This window comes from Ptiloglossa arizonensis, chromosome 1 (assembly GCF_051014685.1).
Source record: "Ptiloglossa arizonensis isolate GNS036 chromosome 1, iyPtiAriz1_principal, whole genome shotgun sequence".
Taxonomy (NCBI): Eukaryota; Metazoa; Arthropoda; class Insecta; order Hymenoptera; family Colletidae; genus Ptiloglossa; species Ptiloglossa arizonensis.
Genome location: NC_135048.1, coordinates 13112102 through 13136059, shown reverse-complemented (window position 1 = coordinate 13136059; position 23958 = coordinate 13112102). Strand labels below are relative to the sequence as shown.

Sequence of the window (23958 nt, the reverse complement as noted above, 5' to 3'; positions counted from 1 at the left end):
CTTTCATTACATGCACATTACATTACCCACAGTTTCGACATTCCCTAATTATCCAATCGTAAAACTACTACTCCCAATTTTATTCTTACCGGCTCTGATTCCTTCGTCAATTACAAGGGACAAGAGTTTAGATCATACGCAAAGATACAAAATTTAACCAGATCCTCGACAACCACCTTTCACGTTTATTCCTTAATAAGTTTCTACATGAATTGTATTTTGTTAGATGAGATCTCCGATAATAATCACCTTATTACCCTCGTGTTCATTCCTGTATAAGTTTTCAACTGAATTGTACTTTTTTTGACTTACAACGAACTGTATTACTGTACATTTTGTGAATATTTCGCACTCTTCTTAGATCGTACAGAAAGAGGAAAATTGAAGAAATGCAATATCTCGAAGACGAAATTCAATTCGGACTTTATCGAGAACGAATAAAAATCTTTTAAAAGTATTAAATTTTATTTCAATTCGGACGATAGAAGGACATTTGTTTCATACTTTTGTCGAGTTTCAGACCAACACCCTTTAGAAGTCCGTGAAATAATAATTTCATTCCAAATCCTACAAGGTATCCAATGTTTCGATTTTCGCCGCGAAGTTTCCAAGATAACGCCTTCAAAACGCGTGAAAATCTTCGTGAAAAGAATAGAAAGAACGTTTCACTATTATTCGCATTACATTAGATAATTATTTTATGTATCTCTGATAGCTGATCGATTCTAGAGAAAATAATCAACGAGACGGTGATCACCCCTGAACTCTACGTTCGGTTCGTTGAAACGGGCCGATGAAATATAATTTTCTACTCTGTATCGAATTTATTTCGTTTCACGCTGATTCGAAAGCGGGGACACCGGATCCGCGTCGTTTTCATTATTGTAACAGCTCTGCCCAAGTACATGGTGTTTCGTTAAAAAAAAAAAAGAACACGGCATTGTTTTCCGGTAATGCATTGTACCGAACACTCGTCACGTGCATCAACGTTTCCATATCTCCGTCGCTCGTTTTCGACGAATGGGCCAAAAGTTCAGCTAGCTCGCTGCTGGCCCTCAAGCTACATCGTTTAGGGGGATGCATTCGAGAGCCCCTCGCGGAAGAACTTCCATTACTTGATATCGCGAGGCGAACTGTGTCGAATGAAAATATATGAGCTCCGGTGTATGCGAGAGCCCTTCGTCGGTGAAAAGGAGCCAGATGCAAGAAGCGACTGCTGCGCGAAGTCCGCGCTTCTTTCAGAGCGTTGTCGCAACGACGACACTGTATGCGATACATTATCAGCCGGTCCAGTTATCGATGGCCGGAGTTTATTCAGCGTGTGGAAGTCTTGGCCGGGACGTTTGACGAATGAGATACTTTCTGTACCTTTGGAGGCTGTCCTCTTTGAATCCTCCACGGAAGCTTCGCTAACTTGGCCGAAGCCAGGGATCCCACAATTAAGAAGATCTTTGATGCGCGTTCGTTCGAACTCAATTTAATCGAGTGACCCCAGAATTTCGTTGGAAACCGTGTCTCGAGGGCACTCGTTGAATTTATGCTCAGAATATCGAACCTGGATCAAGGTTAGAGCGATATCCGGCTCTCAACTATCGATCGGTGGACCGAGGTACCCGACGATTCGAGTGTTGCTATCCATAACTGTGTTCAAGACACTTTTTTTAACTTTGAAGACTATATTTTCTGAACTGAGCTTTGTAATCTAAATTCTTGTCCCTTTTCTGTCTAAGCTTTCGTTTAGACTGACTTTAATCGCGTGATCATAGAATTCGATCAAAAGTTACCATTCGATCAAAAGCTTCGAGGGACTCATCTGATGTGTATTTACAATATCGTGCACGGGTTAAGATCAGGTATCAGGCTCTTGACCATTCATCGATAGACAGTTGGTATACATCGTGATGATCCGAGTGCTTCTATCTATAGCACTAAAATGCTTCTACTCCTGGTGACTGTACTCTTTGAATCCCAACGAAAGCTCTGCCAACTTGACCGAAGCCAGATCGTACAATTAAGGTGACCTTCGTTTCGTGCAAACTTAATTTAACCGAGCGACGCATATCAGAATTCTGCGGGAAACCATCATTTGAAAGTACACATTGCGCGTGTGCTTTGTCCATACTTAGGCTAAGATTAGCTCGATATCCGGCTGTTGACCGACAATCGATCGGTAGACAGATACTCGACGATTCGAGTGCTTTCACCTATAGCCGTGTCTAAGACGCTTTCTTCCGGAGTCTGTACCCTTTGACTCCCGACGGAAGTTTTACCAACTCGACCGAGAGGGTCGTGCAATTAAGAAGATCTCCGATGCGCGTTTGTTCGAACTCAATACGCCCGAGTAACTCCAGAATTCGGTAGAAAGCTGCTTCTTGGGAGCACTTACCGAACGTGTGTTTAGAATAGCATACTCGGGCCAAGATTAGCTCGATATCGGTCTCTTGACCAACGATCGATAGACAGGTGCCCGACGACTCGAGTGCTTCTACCCGTAGCAGTGTCTAACGTCCAACCACTCCGATTGGTTATCGATGTAGAGAGAGCCTAATAGTTCGGGAACACCGAGGACTCCGTCGGGTCGAACTCTGGTCAGGTTATACTTCGCCATTGTTCGTAGGACAATGGCAACAGTTTACGGACTGCTGGTGTCCCATCCCCGACTACTTATCCCATCGGAGCGTGTCCCGCTATCGGTGACCCAGATCCGCCTACACCCTGCTGGATCCAGACCTCGTGTCGATCGATTCGCGTCGATGCCGAAAAACGTCTCGCGGCAAGGGATAGGGTCGAAGCAACCTATTCGCGCGGGGCAAATAGACAAACCGAGGGACAGAATTCAAATATCGCTCGACTATCACCGCGCCGGGATGCAAACGATCCCCTCGGTGAAGCGTCGTCTCATTGTACGTGCCACTCATCGCATCCACCTCTGCCCTCGCGTTTCCTCGGTGCCGCTGTCGTCGTCGGGACGAGATACGAAATTTTACGAGGAGACGTCCGCGCTCGCTCGCTGGTTCGGTCTCGCTCTCGTGGGCGCACGCGCGTACACGGGTCCCGTTGCGGAAGGGGTTACATTACCGGATGTCGTGGCACGACTCACGGCCGATAAGGATACGTGCCCCGCACCACCCACACGTTCCGCGCGTGTTTGCCCTGTCTACGTACGAGCTTTGATACCCGCGCCCGAGCCCCGGTCTACGTGCACCCTGAATAGAGAAGATGAATGCGCAACGGGCGGGGATACGAAACTCCGAGATGAGAATTATATCCGAGCCACCGATACCGCGTTTCCTCGCGAATCTTTCGCGCTTCGTCGCGTTCATCTCGGCCTCCCGAGATTTCATTTACCTCGCTCCGCGGGGAACTATTTAGGCGAGATTTTCGACCTGGAATGCGCTACGACTGTATCGGTACACTTCTTAAAATAATTTTTAGATTTATTGTCTTGTCGATTGCGATCACGATGAATTACAACACGTTCGAGCGAGGAACAGGTAAGGAACAAATGTGGGGAATATCTTGGGTGTTTGAAATAATTATGATATGTTTTTCGCGCTGGAAAATAGTACACCTGTATCGATACACTTTTCAAACCAATTTTTAGATTTATTGTCTTGTCGATTGTGATCACGATAAATTAGAACACGGTCGAGCGAGGAACAGCTAAGAAACAAACGTGGGGAACATCTTGGGTGTTTGAAATAATTATGATGTGTCCGGTTGTACGTCGAACGGAATTTAGGCGAGCTTTTCACGCTGGAAAGTCGTACACCTGTATTGGTACACTTTTCAAACCAATTTTAAGATTTATTACCTTGTCGATTGTGATCACGATGAATTACAACACGTTGGAGCGAGGAATAGCTAAGGAATAAGCGTGGAGTACATCTTGGATGTTTGAAATAATTATGATAATATATCCGGCGATAGTACATCGAACATGTTCTTTCATTTCATCCAGGTTATGGATCTGCTATTATCACGAGATCTTCGATGTGTCAGGTTGGTCCAAAGGAAAGGAAGTAACTCGAAATGGGTCGATCGATGTTCTCGTTCTACTATAAAATTTCTTCCCCCCGGACTTTCGGCATAATTAACTTGGAAATTTGATCCGGAATACGAGACTTCGGGTCAGAAATGATCCAAGACTATTGTTCGGATCGATCGAGTATGCAACGCGAGCCATCCGGGTGTTCCGTTACACTCCGGAACATGAAAGAATAAAATCGTTTCCAAGGAACCTAATTCGGGTAAAGCACTTCGTAGAAAACGTAATTAAACCGTGTTTGAAAGCGTCGTCCTATAGAATTAAGAAGTAATTGTCAGACTTCGAACTCGTCGTAAAGCAACACCGTGTACGCAGCTAGATGCAATATCGTCGTGAAATGAGTCTACCCCGAAACGGGTTAGCGCGTCATCATCGTCGACGTCGGATATCTAAATTAAAGACAGTTTTACGAGAAGGTACTCGATAACAAGAAGAAACGCGTGGGGTTTGTTGATTAATTCCAATTACGACGCAATTCGAAGGGACGACCGGACTACCGAGACAGGTACCTATCCCGGTTAGGTACCTTTGACAATTAAGTTACTTGGTGCGGACAGTCGCCGGTGTAAATCGCAGGTCGGTTAACGCGCCGAGTGCTCTCAACAACGCGTATGCAACGACGACGATAATTAATATACACACACCGGTAGCGTTATCGTTCGTTTTTAATTGGTGTGCAATTACGTTCGACTATAAGCGATTAATTTGCCAAAGGATCCTTCGATTCACGTATTGCACGCGCGTTACGAGGAATTACACGCTCGACTTGTCGTCGCGATGCAGCATAAAGCGGTAGCGTCTCGCTTTATTGGCACTTATTTCCGTTCAATTAAAACGGCCGCCTCGAATCGTAAAACAGGCGAGATAATTGCCACGATTCCGCGCGTCCGAGTCGCCGTTCGCTATCCTGATCGTATAAACGTTGACTGTACGTGGTGGTCCTCGAGTTTATTTAAGAGCACAATTATCGTCCCCCGATTGGCCGTGGGCTCGTAAACATTCGACGGAACCTCCTGCGACGGTCTCTAATTCTCGCGATTTAATACCGACAGACTTGTCCACCGCCGGGACAAATACTTCTGAAAAATGGTCGACGACGTTTTCTCTTTGCTTTGGTACACCGAAAGTCCGCGGTACCACTTTCAACGAAGATTGACAATGGAATCGTCGCAGACCGAGCTCCCCCCTCTGCGCGAACTTCAATTTCATGCCCCATCAAAGATGTCCAAGTTTTGCTCCTTAAATCAGTGGCTTCGAGGAGAGTCACCTCTGAAAATCTACGGTTCTTCTCTGATCAATGGAGGGAAGAAGGTATTGGGGGGAATACTCTCATCGTGGATTCCCCGTCAAGTATATCTTGACGCGTGTATATTAGGGAGCAAACCAGCAGATCTGACTTTCAGATCTTCTCCGGTGGAGAGCCAACGGACACGAAGGGGTTAATCGCCCCGCTATAAATTACCAGGCTTGATGCATTGCTGCGTGGTTGGTCTACTGGGTTGCACGCCGGTCTTTGATATATGCATATATGGCCGCCGACTCCGACGTACGTACGGACAGAGAATCTACACGTTCTCGCGCGCGTGACGTCGTAAGACGCGTAACTCTCGTTGTGCACGTCTCTATTCTCATGCAAGGTGTTGCACCAACCTGACGCCCGTGTGGCGAGAACAACGGTGTTTTATAAACAAAGAGGGTATTATAGTAGGGTATAATTTTTATAAAGGTTGCCTCTAAAAGAAAGAAGGTTTATAAAATCTACACCCAAACAACAGTTTTATTCTTTCAACTGTCGTAAAGTATTTTTATTTAGGATACTTTCTTTCGGGAAAAATACAAATTTTGTTTAAACAATTTTCTCGCATATTCATCTAGTATTGGATGGTTCTGTTGCATAATTTGCAAAGAAAATGTACTTTGTGACTTTTAGTAACGAATGGGACTTGAACCTGGGCCCACTGCGTGGCAGTCGAACGCTCTAGTTTACGAGCCATTGCTACGATCTACTTCTATTCTGTCGTAACGATATATTTGTTCGTTAAAATAGTTCGCTACTATTTTACTTTACCAAAGACTCCACCGACTCTAATCCTCTTCGTTTAAAATTCTCATGGTAGTGCTCGTTGTACGTGAAATATCCACGGTATTCAATTTAGTCGAAACAACGCGACGAAAGTTAATCGCGAAATTATTCAGAAAATTCGATAGAATCTTTGCGAGCGTGTAGTTCGCTAAGATTGCATTCCGGGCATCATGTAGCGCGGTAGTACGCGCGTGATGCACGAGGAGCTGCGATTGCTTTTACAAGGTGACCCGGGAAACTCGATGTCTCCCTCGACGCTTTCAGTGTATTACCGGAAGCAATTATGACTGCATGTTCTTTCCGGCAATAGATAACAACGATTCGCTTGTGGCGTGAAGAATGGACGGAGCAAAGAGTAGGTCGTCTTTAATCCCTTAAGCAACGCGGGTAACGGTACTTTTTCCATTGTTTTGTGTCGTAATAGTCTATTTATCATGTTGAAAAATATAAACATTTTTATTATTCCGTGACTTTATCCGACTTCTGTATTTTAATATAATGAATGTATTATCCCCGGCTACCCTGTTTCATTACACACACGGTAAAATATCCTTTGCGTGCATTTAATTTTGCGAAGAGAGAAAAATGTTTATTGAATATTTATGCGGTAATAAAATTTCCATTAACTAATGACCTTCTCTTTCTAAAGTGTAACATCTTAATTACCACAGTTGCTCAAGGGGGAGAGCGAAATACACGGTATTGTTATTTTACATTCCGTGGTTATTTTTCAGTTTGTTGGTTTTCGGGGTATGCATAATTCGTCGTATCGATGTTTCGTAATCCGTGTGCTCTTTGTGCATTTAGTTGTAAAAATAACTCGTCACCGAGCGAATGTCTGGATTTACCATTTAGAAAAACAAATCGCGTTGCTTGTTCGAAACGAACAGTAAAACCAGCGCGATACGTTTGCGCAACCTTGTAGCAAATATTTGCCGAAAGCGGAGAACTTCAAACAATCCGATGGCTCGTTATCAAAAGTGGTGCATACTCATTTAGCGGGCCCGTGAGTTTGTAACACGAAAATTTCGTTGTGAGCTGTAGTTCCCCATTAAAACTAGACAAATGAGGTGGGCGTCGTTTGAAAAGCTACTCCATTATTCATTTCAAAATTCCAGCTTCAACCTTTGAGACCGAACAATGACGTTACAAGGTTCGAGGTATTGTTTAAAAGCAGCGTACCTTGCTTTTACGAAGTATAGTTTTATTTCAGCTTTACTGAAAGCGTGATTCGCGATGCAACGGTGGACCGCGTGAATTCTTTGGTGTGTAACATCCTGACAGACCCACGTGACAAACTCGTCCCGTTCTCTCGAAAAATCGCACGACCTACGGTAAACTATGATTTTACACGGCCTGGAAAACTATTGTAAAAAATTTAATTTTTAGTTGGAATAGGTTCAGGATTGAAATTAAATACGAAACTCGATAGTCTACAACTTTGCACTGCGGGTAGGATCTGTAACCTTATCTCTGACTGTAAAATGTGTTATATCAGAATGAGTAGAAAGTATTTGGAGTGGTTAGTTGGCCACTGGGGTTATGTACTTTATTCAAGTGGAACACGGTCAGAAAAGTTTCAGAAATATTGTTCCATTTTCTCTATATATATGCACTTTCGATGTATATTTCGAATAATTATATCTACTCACCAAGTAATAATAATGAAAAGATATTGTTGATAAACGCAATAAAATATGTTCGCATTTAATATTAATACTTGTTCTATATTTTATATTTAATAGTACGATAACTTTTTTTTAATTACACGTGATTTTTATATTATTTCTCACACTCTGACCGCCATTCCAAAACAGATCTCGATATCGTTCTGCCTTTAGTTACTAATCAATACTCGATATAAAAATCTTAATAAATGGCAACACCTTAATCTATCCAACACAAATGTATCTATTACCCAACATAAACTGCAAGTATAGAATCGATGCTGTTATAAAATTTTCGAGTAAAATACGTCATTAAAATTCCTAGTATGACCGTGATCAGCGTGGTTAGAAAAATAAAGTCGAATCTCATGCGTAACGAATAAAAGAAGGTAATATGATCAAAGTAGGACAAATAACGATTGTAGTTATTGTACTGGTATACTAAGTATAAAGCATAACAATATACCTAACTATAATATCGGTATACCAGAAATAAAGTATAACGGTATACCTAACTACAATATTGGTATATCAGGTACAAAGTATACCTAACTACAATACAATAGAAACATCTGTTGTTTCTCCTACTCCATTCGTTCTGCCTCCCCCCACTCCTTACACATATAATCCTCCTTATTTTTCCAGTCACGACACTCTCCGAAAATGTGAAAACACTCCGAAAAATTGCGATCGAAATTCCACGAAACATCGTCAGGCAAGATATATCAAATTAGAAACGTCTTCGATTATCTTATCACCGGTGGTTCTTATCGATTCTCGAACGTGACTCCGCCTCAATTATCGAAGTATGCCACGAAAAAATTTCGTCCATCGCGAGGAGTTTCCCGCAAAATTAACCGGTTATTTCGACTCGTGACACCGGCCCCACGAGTCGGTATCACGGTTGTCGGTCGGTTCGTTTAAAACCCGTTCGCCGTTCGTAAAGATCGCACTTTGATAACTAATAGGAGCGTAGTATTTTTTACGAGGCTGACTCGATATCTTGGCCGTGAATCACTCCCCTTCTACCCCCACCACCGGTAGGGCCGCCCGCTCTCGAAATGCCGCGCCCCAAGGGGCGCGGCGAAATGTTTAAAACGCGTGAATCTCCGTATAATGGAGCGTAAAGCTGTTCCGGCGAATGAATTTAAACAGGCCTCTCACGGCGTGTCGCGTGACACGTGTCAGGAAAGTGCACGGTGTCATGTTTCGCGTGTCCTTTCGTTCCGTGCACGAAACGAAAAAAGCATGTTTAACACGGAAGACGAGATGGCTGTTGCGTCACGGATGCTGGGTTAACGATAAAAGAGAACGAAAATCGCTCGAAAAATTGTTCACCGCACGAGTCTGTCATCCCAAACCGAGAGAGGGAGTGGTAAAGGGGGGGGGGGGGGAGGGATGGTGGTGGTGGTGGTGGCGAAAATGAGGAAATTTGTTCGAAAACGTTGCGCTTATTGCTACTCGTTATTTGAAATTGCAACGAATTTGCCAATGACAAACATAAATAACGGAAAACGTAAAATTTATACAACATCGGTGGATATTAAAATTCGGGGAGCTTTTAAAATTCATTAAATGCATTTATGGGAACTGATATTAATGAAACGCATTTTGCGGGATGGAAAATGGCGCGTGGTTCTCCAGACTCTGAAAGAATTTATACGAAATATGATTTGTTATCGAGAACGCGCGAATATTGAAAGAAGAAAACAACGTAATATTACGTTGGCGGTTGCAAACAATTTCAAGACGGACTAACGCAATTTGATATTCCGGGCAGAAGTCGATCATCTGTTACCGATCATTTATTATTGTTCTCCGTTGTTTTTCAGCTGCATATTAAATTTCATGGGTTGATAAAGGTGTACTCGCCGGGAATAGCGAAGAAATTGCACCAGAGGGTGGCACTGATAATTAATTGCACGTTGTTCTTTGAGCGGAGGCGAGTTCTCACGGATAGATGCAATTAATTAATTTCGCGGCATCTTCCACGGAAAATATCAATTTCCGCGGGAAAATCAATAATAGTGTCGGTTTCGCGTTGCGGTTCCAAGTCGAAATTAATAACGTTTCGAAATTTTTCCACCGGTGTCGAGGAGTTTGAAATGAAAAAAAAAAGAAGAACAAAAAAAACGGAAAGTAAAAAAAAAAATCGAAAGATAAATAAATAAATGACGGAACGCCCCGCGAAAGTATCGCGGCCGGCCGTTGGTCGGCGTAATTTTTGCAAATTGATGAAAACGGGGAATTCATAATTAATGTAATTTACTGGATCGCGGCGTCACCGGCGAGAAATGTGGAATATTTAATATGATAATTTGCCAATTCTGTCGCGCATAAAATGAGAACATTTTATGGAAATTAGCGACACTTGGTATTCATATCGCTGTTGATTAATTGCGTCGCTTTAATAAAACGTTTATTGTTATTTCGAACGAATGTTCGCCGCTGCGATCGTTTCATTTAATAATACACTTTTTCCACCGTACGTATCCGGCCCGACGAATTGCCAGGTTACGAGCGATGATGGTACACTCGCCATTGTGAATTTTCGTGAAAGTTAAAGAGCGCGGGTCTTCCGCGGGAGGATATATTCCATTCGAAACTCGTCTAAACAGCCCCTGCATCCTGCAGTTTCTCGTTTGCGCTGCTATTCGCGAAATGCCCCGACCCTCTTCACTTTTTACACTTCGCGTCTCTGTACACTATTTGCGCATTTTTTACGCTTTGTAAATCTCCGCGATCCCGCATCCAGACTGTCTGGACGTCAGACTTCGCCATACTCACGGTCTCTCATCGAGCTAGACATCGCGCGCGCGCACGCGCGAAATATCATGGAAATTATTCCCTCGCAACGGAAAACCATTCTTCGGTGTCAAAAATTTACGACAACACGTAGCAACGCGAGAACTGGTCCGTACGCTTCGTGTAACATTGTTCGACGTATATAATTCATTGAAGGAACGAGGTTAGGACACCGAATACGATGGCAGATTCAATTACGATAATTCATCAAGGTTTCCGTTGTTCGTTGAGCCGGGAAGAAGTTTTCTCCTCTGTGTATCGAGCTACGTCTAAGTTTCCAGAACTTCGTTCTAACTATAGCGTTTCCAAGGTATAGGGTAAACACGAATACCGAATGTTCTTGATTTACGTACTTGGTAAATATCAGAAAGACGATTCGTTTGAAACGGTTTAGGATTGGGTGAGCTTCTACCACGTATGTCGATACTTAGGTGTGCCACGAATGTTATAGCGTTTTACCGGGACGCTATGATATATAATATTCGGATCTGTACAATTTCCAAATCCAGCTCTGCAGATATTTCGTAAATATGAAAATACTTCAACAATAGTTAACTCTCTAATTGACTAGTTCTAAGGACATAACTACTCTACTTCGAATTTAAATGTTCGAACACGAGCGTAATATTCTGAAGGAGAGTAAGCTTTTAAGCTTAATACGAACCTACACTACCGTCTATGAGTATTTGATCGCAGTACTTATTGGAAACATACAAAATCCAATCGAAACAGTCTCGTAGCCATGTCAAATTTATACACGATAATGACCCTAAACACGCTGCAAGTTTGTACAAATTAGTTGAAATAATCGTAAGACCAGATATGAATCGTAATATTGGTATGCGAATAACGTATTTAATTATTATTACGATCAGTTTGGAATAATCGACGAAAGTTTCCCAATAATCTATAGGTGTCGGACAGGTGTGCGATTTTCTCGGTAAATATTCAGAATTTCGAGCGTCAGTTCATCAACAAAATATATATTTGAAATTACTTACCTACATTATGACTTGGATTATTATTGTACCAAAGTCACTGGGCCTGTTTTAAAAATAGTAGTCACTTCACACGTAAACGTGAAATTCTTCTAAAAAGCAATGTTGATCTCGAGATCTCCATTTGTCTAAAAAGTTTACGTTCCCTCTATGCTACATCTTCTTACAACAAACTTCGCCCCATCGATTTTTAAAATTACTGACCTACAAATGTACTTTTGACTTCGCTTGACATTGTACCATAAATCACTGGGCTTGTTTTAAAAATGGTAGTCACATCCCACGTAAACATGTTTCTCTCTCGAAGAACAATGTTGATCTCGAGATCTCCGTATAGTCTGTCTAAAAACTGTACGTTTCCACTATGCTAGATCTTCTCACAACAAACTTCGGCCCACCTATGTTTACAATTACTGGCCTACAAATGTACCTTTGACTTCGATTAACATTGTACTGTAAGTTACTATAGAATACTATATACTCGTTCTAAAAATGGTAGTCACATTCTACGTAAACATAAATTTCTCTCAAAGAACAATGTTGATCTCGAGATCTCCGAATTGTCTGTCTAAAAACTGTACGTTTCCACAATACTACATCTTCTTACAACAAACTTCGCCCCATCGATTTTTACAATTACTGACCTACAAATGTATCTTTGACTTCGATTAACATTATACTGTAAATCACTGTAGAATCTAATTGTTTTAAAAATGGTAGTCACTTCCTACGTAAACATGAATTTCTCTCAAAAAGCAATGTTGATTTCGAGATCTCCGTATAGTCTGTCTAAAAACTGTACGTTTCCACTTTGGCGGCGCTAAATTAAAGTATGTTAGAGGAAGGAAAGAACGGAAATATAAGGAAGTGGGGATAAGCGTTTCATCCCGGGCCTGCTAGTGGACTCGTCAGTAAGGCATCCTAGAAGGCCCTGCCTTATACGCCGGGACATTGGAAGATCGGTAAGAAGAGGTCGTATATATAGCGATCGGAGCAGGTACGGGAACTTGCGGGAAACGGTTGGTGGTGAGTTTCCCTCTGGTGGCAAGCGTGGGTAGTGCCGCCACATAACCCCCTTGCCAGTGGTAAACGATACTTTGAAGTTCCGTCCTGATGTCCCAGTGGCGTAGGTATTTGTTCCGTTGTTCGGTGGCACAACAAGGCACAGGAGGAGGTTGTCTAGAGTAGTGGACGAGAGGAATGGTTCTTTTTCGTAGTAAGGCCCAGCTTGCTGTCGATTACGAAATACGCATGGCGAGCCTTGTATGCTCAAGCCGCGATTTTACTTGTTGTCCGACGTTGATGCGTGAGCGTACCGGTACTTATGAAACGCATCCGTGTGGTCGGTGAATAATGTCGACTAAAGCTGCCTGCTGTCCTCCTAGGGTTGATCCTGATGGTTAGCCGGGAGTATAGCGTCGTGTCGTCGCTGGCAGGTTGAGGAGTCAACCCTCGGAGAGGGGGATTAACGAAAATCGGCCTTTACGTTGCGTTCCTTCCATCGTCTTGTGCTGCACCTCTACTGCTGCTGTGCTGTTGTCCAGAAGGTTGCGTTGTTCTTAGACGGGGTCACCACTTTGGCGGCGCTAAATTAAAGTATGTGAGGAAGGGAAAACGGAAATATAAGGAAGTGGGGATAAGCGTTTCATCCCGGGCCTGCTAGTGGACTCGTCAGTAAGGCATCCTAGAAGGCCCTGCCTTATACGCCGGGACATTGGAAGATCGGTAAGAAGAGGTCGTATATATAGCGATCGGAGCAGGTACGGGAACTTGCGGGAAACGGTTGGTGGTGAGTTTCCCTCTGGTGGCAAGCGTGGGTAGTGCCGCCACACCACTATACTACATCTTCTCACAACAAACTTCGGCCCACCTATGTTTACAATTACTGACCTACAAATATACTTTTGACTTCGCTTGACATTGTACCATAAGTCACTGTAAAATATACTCGTTCTAAAAATGGTAGTCACTTCCTACGTAAACATGAATTTCTCTCAAAGAACAATGTTGATCTCGAGATCTCCGTACAGTCACCCAAAAAAGTCTACCTACCCACTATAGTACTTACAACAAACTTCGCCTCAGCCGTTTCGCATCGATGTTACAATATTTCCCCAAGACTGACGGTGTATCCTCGACCCATAGGGGCTAAAAGGTCTGCCCTCGATGCAGATGTTTGCAAACACTCGAGGACCGAACAAGCGTCGATAGTCCATGGACGAGTAAGAAACTCGTCAGAAGCTTGCAGAGGAGGGGATTGGACGATACGAACGAAACCTCGCAACGGGAAGTTCGACGAAACAAGAAAGAAAAAAAAAGAACGACACGGAAGTTCGTCACTATCGTAGTCGTGAGCGGAGCAACGAAATTCCTCGCCTCGAAGTCCTCTATTCCAGAGACGCGACGGGGAAAGAAAAATCGAGAGAAGCTGCGGAATCAAAGAACGTCCGGGAAATAAGACCCGAGCGGACCGTTGTTTCCGAGCAGGAGTCGAAACTTTTCCCCGGGCCCCGTCGTCCCTCAAATCCCATTCTCAATGTCCAGAAGCTTTACGATTCGAATCGTACGCGTCGGACTTCTATATAACTTCCGGCGAAGGGGGCGCCCCAGTGTGTACGGCGAACGATATACGCGCCGACACACCGCCACGGCTCGCGTACGTGCCTGACAAGGGCCACCCACACAAACTCCTACGGTACGAACGCGAATTTCCATCTGGACGATTCAATTTCACGACGAGAACCTCGTCGTCGTCGTCGTCGTCGTCGTCGTCGTCGTCGTCGTCGTCGTCGTCGTCGCCTACGCTTGGTCGAGGTAACCCAAATAAAAAAAGAATCGTGTATCGATGTCTCGCGACCGATACGCGAGAACGCGTGTTCGTGAACTACTCTGTAACGGATCATGCGAATCGAACTGGACGATTTTGCACATACTGGGAAACTGGATTTTATTCATTTCGACCGGTGAATTTCTACTCGATGTAAATAGTGGGTAATACGCTGAGAGGGGAACGGAATGTTCGTTCATTTTTAGATCTGTTGGGTTGTTCTGGAAAGTCGTTTTGTTTTCCAAAATTGGAGAATATATAATTTAGTAAATTGTTTATACGCTCTGAAAAAATCGTTTCATTTTCACAAAAAAAAAAACGAAATGACTTTTCGAACAACCCTATACTATCGCTCAATACTCTCGGTAGACACGTATGATATCGCGAAGCTACTTATTCAATGGTTCGGGTGCAAGGATATACATTTAGAGACAGGGAACTCTTTAACGTCAACTTGGTCTCAATTAAATATTTAATCTTACTTTTGCTCAGCGGATTTGTTTAATCTTAGTTTTGCTCTGTGTCTATTGGGTTGTTCGGAAAGTCATTTCGTTTTCCAAAATTGGAGAATATATAGTTTACTAAAATGTTTTTACGCTCTAAAAAAATCGTGTTTCATTTTCACCGAAAGAAACGAAATGACTTTTCGAACATACCAATATTTAGCAGGGAGTATGAAATCGGGGTCGATGGAACCGAAATATTTTGGTTTTTCAAGTGGTCGAAAACTTCATCGAGGTGAAGTTAATTTCTCAAGTTTGTGATATTTTGAGTTCGTTGTTTTTAAGATCTCTTTGCTAGCAGCGTTCGTTTCTTCGGTAATTCGGTTTTTTAGATTTACACAGTGTATTTACACGTTTGTTGTATATGCGTCTGCGTCCTGTGTAAACATCTCGCATTTACACTTATGTATTGAGTAATTCTTTTAAAAGCGAAGAAGAATTGGGAAAATATGAAAATTGCGAAAAAATAAAAATACACAAGACACAAATAAACATTGAAAAGTACACACGATACAAAGAAAATCACATATTTCGTACCTTGTTCAAAATAAATACTTAACGTGAAACAATTTTTCCTAAACTCGATCTTTAACAAAATTTCATTGATCCGCCCCGAAAAAATCAATTACGAATGAAAAGGATTACGACAATGTGTAAAATTACGTGAATTAAAAATACAAAGGACACAAAAACTCATCTTAAAGACCCAAAGAAATATTGTAAAGACACGAAGAAAGTACTCTTATTCGAAATAAACACTTGAAACAATTTTTCTAAAGATCGTTCGGTAACGAACTGTCATCGATCGTTTAAAGTATTACGAGAGTATACGAAATTACGTTCGAGGGGTTCTCGTACGTTCTCTTCGGGATCGATCGGATCTCGAAACGGGATTGTATCGCCGATCGATGAAGTATCGGCAAAACACGACACACGCAGCTGCGAATTATGCCGTTTCCGACGAGTTATTGCGTCGATATCGATCACGCGGCCCGCGTCAAATTACACCGACGCGTCGATTACCAGCCGAGACGCTATAAATTAAATCTGGCCGGCCTCTAACTACGCGAGCAACGAGATTTATGGTCCACGCGGACCGGGATCCGTCCCGAATGCGACGATACGTTTCCCCCGTTAGAAATTTTCTTCACTCACCGATGAAACCGCTGGTAGCCAGCCCGTTGTTTCCCCGGTTACGTCGAATCTGTAATAAAAGAAACACCATCGATTCGATAAGCAGCTCGGCTCGTCCCACGGGAGGGTCCTCCGTTGCTCGAAAGCGGCGATCTACTCGAGGTTTATTAATTTCGCGCGAGGCCCTACGTTTGCCTTTCATCTTCCTTCTGTTTTCACGAATCGTTGGAGTAGGATCGAGGGGTACGATCCCACTGTTCGTATAAATCGAACGAAACGAGCATCTGGATTGAAAATTGATAACCAAAGATTCCATCGAGTGCCTCTGTTTAGTTAGCAAATGAAAAGCAGCCGGAAAGCCGGGAATTGTATTCCCAACGGAAAATGAACTTGTCGCTTCGCCGTTCCAAGGCATCCATTTTCCAATTTCATTACTCGTCGAAGCACCGAACGCGAATCGAACAATGCGGAGAGTGCACCGTGTGTTCGAGGCGCGCGAGAATTTCCTGAAAGGGAAAGACGCGTCCAGAACCGTGCCGGCGATGGAACAGAGAATAAAATCAACTTTTAAATTTCACTTTTCGCTCGCTGGGGACCCAGCCAGCCGCCATTAGCCTCTATTAGGCGGTGAACTGAGAGCGCGGGTTATTTCTAGAGCATCCCGGACCTTCGGCTTTTCCCAACAGAATTCCAATCAAGCCGTAATCGCGCCGTTCTTCTCCCGCTTAAGCAACGGATCGGTGATAGAGAGTGTAATGAAGACCGGAATACTTCAGCAACGAATTACGGGCCACTCGATACCATTTTCCGCGAGAGAAGATTGCTGTCGTACTCCTGTTTAGAGGCTCAACCCCGCCGCTGGAACACAGTGACCCTTGAACGAACCTATTCGTTTGCGGATACCAACGAGATTCGCTACGGGCTGCTCGAAGAAGATCCAATCTTCGATCTCACGGACATCGACGTACGAATAATTAGGAAATTTCAACGTGGTTATTTCACGACTATTAACGAGTGTTCGCTTCGTATGTGTATCGGGTGGATGACATTATTTTCTACGATGTAATCGTGATATTGTTACCGATCAAATGATCAACGACGACGATGTTCGATTGTACGTACAGTGGATGGTCCAATTATTGGAAATATTTTGTAGCTACTGGTTATTTAAAGTTTTGTTGAGAAAATTGGAATTGAAAGTTCCCTTGAAACGATACTTTAGTTTCTTTAGAAAGTGTACTATTGTATTTGTAACAATATTTTATGACTATTTTGAAGCTTTTACGTTGAAAAATATACATGAATATTTTAACACACCGTTTTTTGCATTCATACGCGATGAATGGCGTTACGACCTAGAAATATAAGAAAACTGATAAAAAGGTATCAAAAGCATGCAGAGACGTGTTCAGGCAATTATAGATGAGAAATATAGCGTGAGCAAGAATTGACACACATATATTTTTATAATCGTAAAAGCCTTAAAATAATTGCAAGACGTTTCTACGAATTAAATGTATTTGTGGGTGTAAGTCTATTCTTGATAAATCGTGTAGGAATTTCTTCAATGTAATACCTGACGCAGGTATAACTCTCAGTATTATTATTTGGTCTACGAGTGTTTGTTTTGTTACGCTCTCTTGTAATTGTGAATTGTACTTCGTGCAGAGTTTATGTAGCTCGTATCTGAAATCTGCTACTATTGTTTCTATTACTGTTGCATTGTAGCCGTTTATTACTATTACCATTATTATTAATAGTGGTATCAATATTGATGCATGTCAATACTTTGTGAAACAGATCTACAACACAAACTAAGTAAAATATGTTGCACGAATGTTCACTATCCCAGCATTAGTTTCCGAATAACAGCAAACACGATTGGTGAAACGAATCAATTGTCTCGTAGACATGAGTTAGCGTTCGTTATTATTATAAATGCCCGACAATACTCGGCGAAAAAAATCTATAAGAAAAATATTTTACACAAATGTTCACTATCCCAGCATTAGTTTCCGAATTACGACAAACACGATTGGTGAAACGAACCAATTGTCTCGTAGACACGAGTTATCGTTCGTTATTATTAACAATGCGCGTCAATACTCGGTGAAAAAAATCTATAAAAAAAATAAGAAAAATATCTTACACAAATGTTCACTATCCCAGCATTAGTTTCCGAATTACGATTAATACGATTGGTGAAACGAATCAATTGTCTCGTAGACACGAGTTATCGTTCGTTATTATTAACAATGCGTGTCAATACTCGGCGAAAAAAATCTATAAGAAAAATAAGAAAAATATCTTACATAAATGTTCGCCATCGAAACGTTAGTTTCCGAGTTACAGCGATTCAAAGAAGACGCACGACACCGACCAATTAACTCGAGCCACCAGTTAGCGCACGTCCCGCGCGCCATTCTTTAATTCGCTGTAACTCGGAAAGTAAAGCTCGTAGGAGCATCGTTCGTAAAACATTTTCTTCCCGGTTCGTGCTCGAGATTTACCCCCGCGTGGTCTTTTCACGCAATTAATAACACTTCGTGCGCCGGTTCGCTCGAAACGTTAAGTACCGTTTAACTCGCTCGGAGGTTTTCAGTTGCCGAAGGTGTACTTCGGAAATAAAATTAAATCGCAGGGACGAGACGTGTCTAGACGAGGCACAAACTCGAGATTTCACACGAAACGTGCATCGATCAGCGACAGTAGACGTCGGGGCGAATTTCTGGAAAGTGAAACTCCCTCGACGTTGGAGACACAGAGACTAGAAACTTCGCGACCGAATGGGGGGATGATGAAACGACGCAAGAAGAGATTCGCGAATAAGGGAACGTTTATCGAAGGGACTCGAGAGTGAGACGGTCTCTCTCTCTCTCTCTTTCTCTCTCTTTCTTTCTTTCTCTGTGCTCCAAGTCTAAAAATATTTCGTAACTATCTCTGTCGCGGATCAAACGTTTGCCAAATCGAATCTCGCAAGACTGAGAACTTAAATGAAACATCCTGGGGTCTCCACGAGTGCTCGATAGTAATTTCCAAGTGCGCAGCCGATCCGTAGAAAGCGGAAGCCGCCTATAAAGTGTCCGAAATCGATGGAAGGGATCCAACGGAGCGTGGACCGGTACCGAGTCGCCCAAAGACGGACGCGCGGCACAATTTCCTAAAAGTGGAATGCTTCGATGGTGATCCCTTTTGTGCTAGCGATCGACCGTGAATGACATTAACACGGAATTTCGCCGGGGCGCGATGAAACAGCCCCTCCTCCCCCACCCCCTCCAGGCGCTCGTTCCTGCCCACCGACGCCCCTCCCATCGTTGTTTCCTCGACTTTGTTTCTCCCTTTATCAAGTTGCTTCCTTCCCTCGTATCGTCCCGGCAATTTCGCTGCCTGGACTCGGGTCGACCAAAGGAATTCCGTGACTCGGTCCTTTATATCCCTTAAAAAGATTTTCTGTACCTTAATGAAAAAAGCTTCTCCTTAGGACCGCCGCTACTCGAGACACACTGTCTTCCTAGCTCCACTTCACGATCCCTTTACCCGCGAGTCCCTTTGACCGTCCCTTATTTTCTCCTACGATACCTCCGCATTCTTTTTTCCGAACTTCCCATGTGCCGTCGTCCCCGAATCTTTTGTTTTCCTTTGTGCGCTCCCCCCCTTTATCGTTGCCTTAAAAATTAGCTCCTCTGTTTGCATTTTGGAAGATACAGGAAATATTGTACTATTCGGCGTGGCTAGAAAGGGAGATGAATTCTGTGGGTTAGGAGTGGGGGAAGGTAGCATGGAGGGAGTGGGGGAGCAGTGGGCGTGTCTACTGAATCGGTACGGTAGGTATAAAGTATAACGGTAGACCTAATTACAATATTGGTGCACCAGGTGTAAGGTATAATGGCATGCGGTATAAGTTGGATAACTGTATGAAAATTACCACTCAGGTCAAACACTTATCCAATAGAGACTTATCCGAACTATTCTTTAAAGTTTGCCTCTATTTATTCCAAGCGTAGAAAATGATAAATGAAAGAGAAAGAAATTCGAAATTCGTAACGATGAAAGAAACGTATCGACGATACAAATAAAAGTAACAATGAAAGTCTGTTTATATTTGTCTTCTCTTTAATGAAACTTTGCAATTAAAATGAAACCAAGTAAGTAAATGTAATCTAATAATTCATTTTAATCAGAAGAACCTCAGAGGTACGTTGGTGAAAGTTGCGTTAAAAAAAAAGAAACAAGAATAAAAAAGTTCCATCCTTGCGTTAGTGTGGTCGTCCTCAGTAGTGCGGACAAACAACGGGCAGTTATGCGATAGAACGAAAACATCAGTTACTTCTACTCTGTCTAGCTACCTTCCCTCACCCCTTGGATTTTCATTACTTCTTCGCCTGTGTTACCTCCTCCCACACATGGGATTCAACTAATTTTTCTGGCTACGCTGGTCCTATCCCATCTCGGTTGATTCGACCGGTGTTGCACGAAGAACGAATACGTGAACATTTTCTCTGGATTATCGCAGGAGTCATTGAATGAAATTACGACGACTTTACGGACGCGAAGAGAAAGCGTGACTTCTCAAACCCCTCGACTAATTTCGTATCAGATTCGTTCTGGGACACGATGTCTTGCCCGGGACCTCTTCAGTATTCGTTGTTGTTTCACCCGAGCAATCGCGAAGAGTTCTACTTTTCCTAAAGTCGTATCAGCATCTGGGCGTCTGGAAGTTCTCCCCTGTCACCCTTGCATACTTATCAGTGAAAAAGCGCTCCACCGATAGTGGCCAGTAAGAAACAATGAGAAGGGCAATGAACACGAGGACCGGAAAAGTTTGTCAAACTGCAGTCCAAGTTTCACGAGAGATTCTTTTGGGATGTATACGGATATTTCGGACTTGGAAATATTTTTAAATAAATGTTCCAGGTCTGGATAGATCTCACTCGAGGGTTCGAGGCTTTTCAAGACGATTTCGATACGGAAATCCTTTCTTCGCGGATTTAACCGTCCTTAGGTTAGACTTAACCTAACTTAGACTTAAAGAAGTCTAGTAGCAAAATCGCGCAAAGAAAAATTGTAATCGATGGATAATTCTATCGTAACGCGTATTTCTTTACGAACGTCTCAATATATCACTTCTTTTTATTATTTATGCAATAAAGCACTAACTACGAGCGTAAATAAATATACCCAATGATGCATCATGTGAAGTTTCTTAATCACCAAATCGGAACAATAACTGTAGAAAGTGGAATTTAACAAATTTTTCTCATTCCTTTGATGCATCCAGTAGGTGCATGACAGTTTGTTAATGTATTTTTTTGACTGCTATCGATAGTTTCTGCTGTGATAGACGATTTTGTCTTTTACGATGAAAGTATCAGTCTTCTCGATTACTTGTCGGTTTGGAATGCATCGATCTGCGTTCATTATCATTTTTAATTTTGTACTCTGCCACTTCTCGGTGATTTTCACGTTAGAGTCAGATGCAGCGTCCATCGAACCGTAACGTTTGTTTTCCGTATTATTAGATCCTTATCCTCATCACCTGGCCGTTACTTTCACTCTCGCCCCAAACCAAACCAATAATAGAAAGCGGGCATTGACTCCAATCTTTTACATTGACAAATTTCTTCCATGTCAATCATCCTTAGATGGTTGACATTTCGCTTCGGTTATTAACCTTCCCCGACTTCGCGAATTTCGTGAACTTTGCGAGTATAAAATAACGATCGCCCAAAAGGAGAGTTTGGTTTTGTAAGGAGATTTCTATCGAGTAACGTGGCGAAATGTTATTGTTAAATATTGTTTTGTGTTCTAACTATGTTTGGAATGCACTGTATCTCACGAAAAGAATATATATATATATATATCCAATGTATATGTCCACTGATATCCAAAGTGTTCTAATTTTCGTGATTCTACGTGACAAAGTAAGTAAAAAATGTGGAATAAAATTTTTTATACGTAGCTTTATTTTCCAGAATGACTTTTAATACTTTCCAGCGCGTACTTAACTATGACGCGATTGAACGAATTTTGATACAAACTACTATTCTTCTCTTTCGTTTGCATACAATTGTATAGACACGACTTTGTACACTCGTGATATGTACACTGTCACGATCCGTTGTCTTACCATCTTTCGTTTCAACTACCAGTTTCCACGAACCTGTCGCAATGCTGAGAATATGGTAATCGAGAATACGTGGATGTACTTCTTGCATTGGGAGCATATGGTGGTAACGCATCCGCTGCAGCTCGCTCGTACAACGAAAGATATCCGTGGATCGAACCCTCGTCAAAAGTGACTCTTTTCGATCGGTGTACAATTGCAAATTACACCAAGAGCGACAAGGAATCAATAGTACACACGATACTAACACTATTTATAAACGTCACACGATCTGTTTCGATACCGATTAAATGTACTGGAAATAATATTCAAAGACGGTATTCCCGATAAGAAAGCTCATAAAATCAAATTTTATCCCACATACTTACTTTTCGCGTAGAATCACCCCTTTTTCGGTCATGTCACGATTACTGGAACACCTTGTATAGAATGGAATGTTATCGAAGTTGATCGTTCGACAATTCCTCGTAAATAGACTTGGATGTGTAATACAATTGTACGGTAACACCTACACTTCCACGAGTGCTGACCAGAAAGAGTATGAAAGAATTCGCTCCATGACCCGACGTATCGGAAGCTACCTCCAGCAATCCAATTTATCGAGCCACGGGTTCAGATTTAGTCGTGAAAGTGGTCTATCAATAGACACCTACGAACATAGACAAGTTTGTTATCGAAGATGAAGATACGTTAAAATCAACCGAGACACCGAAATGGATTCGAACCATTCGATAATTCTTTGCAAGTTTGCCATGATGTGCAAGGCAATCATAATATCTTCACCCACAAGGTCTAAAAGAGAAAGTTACCTTCACCGATCCAATTCATAGAGACACTTGTATTTACATTCAGCCGTATAAGTAGTCTATCAATGGACACTTACAAACATATAAAAGAAAATGTTATTGGAATTGGAAATGCTTCAAAATTAACCAAGACTCATCATCAAGTGGATTTAACCCATCCGACAATCCCTCGTTAATATTGTGTGCAATATAATCGTATTGTAACATCTACACCTCTATGAATGCTGATTAGAAAGAGTTTACTCCATAGTCACGTATCTGAAGCCACTTTCAGGGGTCTAATTTATGAAGACACTCGCGTTCCGGTGTCAATAAATTGATCACTCGATAACCAAATGATTGCAGACAATTCCCAGCACCGACTCCGACCGCACACCTGCCACGGGATTTGCAAACGGAAGACTAGTTCTGAATTCACGGTATCGATTCGGTCGGGGGATTGATTCATGAATAGGAAAATCTGTAGAAACGTCCCCCTTGATACGGATAACCGTAGCGATACCACACCGGGGGTAGTAATTCGTGAGAAGGGTCCGTTTTGGTTGAAGGAAGACATACGATATCGAGCTTCTCGGGTGGCGCGAGAGTATCGCGTCGAACTGCACTCCTGTAATGACGAATGTGCCTTAACAACCGTTTACTATGCTCCGTGGTACCATTACAGGAATTGGCTGTGTTCGCGCTGTAATTGGTGAGATTCATGGGACGAAAGTGTGAAGGAAGATTGATAGCTAGGAGCACAGGGACAGATGAAAGGATTCTTCGATTATCGCTCTATCAGGCGAACCTTTCTTTAATCGAGATTTACAGGGGTTTCTAAAATTATGAAATACTGGTTGTCTTGAAACCGTGAGATTTTCTCAAAATTTCATTTCTCGAGTTGCACGCGGTTAGAAATGAAACATCCTCGGTGCAATTAGATGAGTTGCTCAAGTGTCGGTAAAGAAAAACAAACGTTCGTGT

At 42.4% G+C, this 23958-nt stretch overlaps 1 protein-coding gene across 2 annotated transcripts in view; it reads right to left on the bottom strand.

Moving 5' to 3' along the window:
* The window catches only part of LOC143149432 (uncharacterized), a 284472-nt gene that overhangs the window by 160363 nt on the left and 100151 nt on the right, over nt 1-23958 (bottom strand). The window contains exon 2 of one of the 2 annotated variants that reach the window (XM_076316774.1): nt 16087-16135. The exons of the other annotated variant lie outside the window; for it this stretch is intronic. The gene's annotated coding sequence lies outside the window, so the exon portion shown is untranslated. The remainder of the gene's footprint in view (nt 1-16086; nt 16136-23958) is intronic. 2 annotated transcript variants of the gene reach the window in all.